The sequence below is a fragment of the Salarias fasciatus genome, chromosome 1 (genome assembly GCF_902148845.1).
Source record: "Salarias fasciatus chromosome 1, fSalaFa1.1, whole genome shotgun sequence".
NCBI lineage: Eukaryota > Metazoa > Chordata > Actinopteri > Blenniiformes > Blenniidae > Salarias > Salarias fasciatus.
Genome location: NC_043745.1, coordinates 22,479,077 through 22,483,216, shown reverse-complemented (window position 1 = coordinate 22,483,216; position 4,140 = coordinate 22,479,077).

Genomic DNA, 4,140 nt, shown 5'->3' with positions numbered 1-4,140 from the left:
ATCCAGGCCAACATAAGAGAATGGTGGATCTGTCTGTAAGCGTTTAGCAGGCAAGTCTGCCATGATTTGCTGCTCTTAGTCTCCTACAAGTCACACCTTTGTGAATGATGCTGCAGATAGATCTTTTAGCTCCCACTATCCACAGACCACTTGCTCTCACAGCTCCCTCAGTGAAGTGTCTTCCTTGATGCTTTAGTGCTTCGTGATGATGACGGATCAGAAGAGTAGCAATACGATGCTTGCCTGTCGATCCTTGAGTGTCGTGCATCACTGCCATATTCCTGTTCTGCCTCCTTTGCTGCCATCCTCAGGCCAAAGATCGCCACTGCTGGAGATGGACTGTTTCCAAAGGCATGGACTCTCATGTGGTAGTCTACCACTTCTTTGCTGGGATCATTGTTTTCATACCAGAGAAAATGAAGAAAATCTCTGTGGTCTTCCTGAACAACAAAGGAGTAGAACATTTGCTCTATGTCTGCTGTGACTGCAATGGGTTCCTTCCTAAAACGGAGCAGCACGCCCAAAAGGGTGTTGTTTAAGTCAGGCCCAGAAAGCAGCACGTCATTGAGAGACACTCCGTCAAACTGTGCACTTGAGTCAAACACAACTCGAATTTTGCCTGGCTTCTGTTCTGTGGGTGATAGACTCCAAAGGTGGGCAAATACCATCTCTCTTTATCCTTATCGCAAGGTGGGGCAAGCTCAGCATGTTTGTTATCCAGCATTTTCTGCATGAAGTCCACAAAGTGCTCTTTCATTTCAACTTTTTTGTCAAGCATTCGGCGAAGAGACATGAGCCGCTATAGGCATAAGATCTGTTGTCTGGGAGTCGATGCCTGGGACTTCGGAAAGGCAGAGGGGCAACCCAGCTGTTAGTTTCATCTTTGAAGACTTCTTCCATCTTCTTTAGAAAGAGCAAATCTTCAACAGATGGGGCAAGCTGGTTGCCAGTTGGAGTGCAGCGGAAAACAGTTTCTCCTAAATCCTAAGCAGTGAGCTTTGAGCATGGTTTTGCAAGTTGCAGTTGATGAGGAGTGACTTTTGAAGAACTCATCAGATTGAAGTTCTCTTTCACACTGAGGCGGCTATCACAAGGAGTGAAAAAACTGGGACGGCCATGATCCAATGCATGTGTTTTAAGAGTGCTCACTTCAGTTGGCTTGTGAACACTGCCGAGGCACACATCGCCAATGATAACCCAACCCAGGTCAAGCTTCTGTGCGTATGGGTCATTGTGTCTGCCATTACATTGTTTTCTCACCTTGTGAGCTCTCAAAAGGTTCCTTCCAATGAGCGGAAGGATGTCAGCATCTGGTTCAAGGTGCAGTATCTCAGCTGCTATTGAACTCAGATGTTGGTGATGCTGTGCAGCTTCAGGGGTAGGTATTTCCTCCCTGTTGTTAGGAATGGCATTACATTCAATGAGTGAAGGGAGAGGAAAACTTGTTTTCACATCTGCAGACTCCACTATGTAGCCACAGGCTCTTTTACCTGAAGTTTCTGTTATGCCAGCACAGGTTTTCAGGGTGTATGGTTCTGTTGTGCCTTGAATGTTAAACATGTCAAAAAAACTCCGTCTTTGCAAGTGACAGATTACTTTGGTCATCTATGATCGATCGCATACATCTTTCTCTTATCGTGTGGATGACCTTCAGGATAGACATGCACCAGGCAAATCTTGGAACAGGATTTCCCAGAGATTTCCTTTCCACATACCTCAGTACAGGTGGCTGTGACATTCTGGTCTGATGTGCTTGGTTCCTCCCCGTCATGCTCTTCTGAGGAAGAGGAAGTCTTTGGTGTCTTTGGTGCTGGACCAGGATGCAGCGCTGTCAGGTGAGTCCCACTTTTGCACTCTACACTTGATGCTGACATTACAATCTTTTGCTTGATGGCTGGTGGAGGCAGGGCAACGGTAGCAGATCTTATTCTCTTTGATGAACTGGTTTCTGTCTTCCAGCAGCATGGTACGGAAACCTCTGCACCTTTTTAGTGGGCGAGGTTTCTGGTGAATGGGACATTCTCTGCTTAAATCTTCAGCTAGATTTTTCTCTGTTGTGATGACATTTGTGCACATATCCGTTTTGTGCACTGTAACTGCTGGCTTGCTGTTGTAAAGACCAGGGGGCTTTTCTTTCCTTGAAATGACAGGGAGTTGCGGCAAAGCTTGAGTCATTTCTTGCTCTGGCCTCTTTCCTCACGAACTCAGAAAAGAAAGAGAAAGGTGGGAAGGCAACATTATAGTCCTCTTTGAACTTTGATCCCACTGTGGTCCATTTTTTCTGAAGATGAAATGGCAGCTTCTCCACTATCAGAATTACTCCTCTGGCAGTATCGAGGTAGGTTAAACCAGGTAAGTACCCATCTTGTTTTGCAGCTTCTAGTTCACAGAGCAAGTCTGATAATTCACAGAGCTTTTGAGGGTCTTTACTGCTGAGTTTAGGAAAGTTTTTTATTCTGGAAAACAGGGATTCTTCAATTGTTTCTGGTGCACCATAACATTCCTCAAGTCTTGTCCAAATCATATAGCCAGGATGACGTATATTGCCTGATTTCATCCGTTTTGCATGTTCTAGGACTCTGGGCCCAACCACTTGATAAGAAGGTTTATTTCTTCGCTGGGAGTAAGACCAAGGTCTATGGCTAAGGCTTTCCAGCTTAGATAGCTCTCGGTTTATCATCAAACTTAGTCAGTCCTCCAGTAACCAGTTGACTCTTTGCTAGGAATTTGCTAGGCCACTGAGGTCACTGTTGGCAGCTGCTTGGCTGGAGCTAACCCTCCTCTGTGGCTCCCTCATATGGTTTGGAAAAGTATCCTGACCTACACCTACTACTACACTGCAGTGTTGGTTTACTGCCATCTAGTGGTGAAAAATTGTGCTGAATTGGCTCTTGTTTGAAGGGAGAAGGTGTGGACTTTGGTGAAGATTTTATTTGTCTCTGCTGACACATACTATCATCATGCTGGATTGACATGTCCTTCTGTCCTTGATTAAGCTCAGTGTAGTCGTGTTTATTTATGTACTCACTCACTCTTTGCTCTGGCGTTGCTTGAATGGGAAAGAACTCCAGCTCTCCGCTTTGTTGGGCATTTTCAAACAGTGCAGCAGCAGACTCCATTACTTGTGCTTTGGCCATGGCAGCAATCAGCTTCTTTCTGCAGTTGAAGCACATCAAGAGTTGCTTCTAAGCGTGCCTTTTCAGTCTTGATATGTATTTCTCGCTCAGCGTAGGCTAATCTGGCTTTCGCAGCCTGTGCTTCAGCTTGAGCTCGTGCTGCTGCGATACTGGCTGGAGAAGATGCAGAAGTAGATGACCTTCCTGAAGATCCTGCTGATGATCTAACTGTCAGCCTTCCTGAAGACCTTGAATGAGCGGAGAGTGATTTGGTCTCCTCATGGTCTTGACCTTGAGCCTCTGGCGCCTCCATGTTGATCGCGTAGGGCTCGTGAAGGTGGTTGTGGCTGACACAAGCTTCCTCGTCTGTGCCCAGTTTGTTGACATCCCTCGCAGAGTACAAATAATTTCACTGTACTGTTACACCCAGTGTGACTCCTGTCCTATACTGGGGTTCACAGCCAGCTGAACTCTCCTTTGCATTGCATCCTCCAAGGAACAGGTCGGTTGTTGTGATGAACGGATTTAATACAAAAAAGTGTGAAACTGAAATGTACAAAAAAAAAAAAAACCCAGAAACTCATTAATCAGACTGGTATAGTTATAAAGTTGCATCAACATTAACACAAACCGCATTTAGATAGCCCCAAAGTCCCAAATCCACCAGGATAATACAATTATTAAAACAGAATGTAAGTCAGAAACACTGCACACAGACTACAACATTCCAATGCCGATTCTAACATCAATAACATATTTACTTACTTATTTTGCCACACAACGGGCTTGAAACAAATGCCAGTTTGAGGAAAAGGATTAGCTTTCTGCTGCTAATAGCTGAAACAATGTTGCCCCCTAGAGGCCTGGCGGCTCAGTCAGATAAATGACAGGTTACAATACAATTCACTTGGAAATTGTGCTCAATCTGTCCTTACTAAACTTGAGCATTTGCAAAGATTTTTTTGAGACATTGAGACATGCACTAAGATATTTCTGATGTAATGAAATGAATGAGAAATGCCGT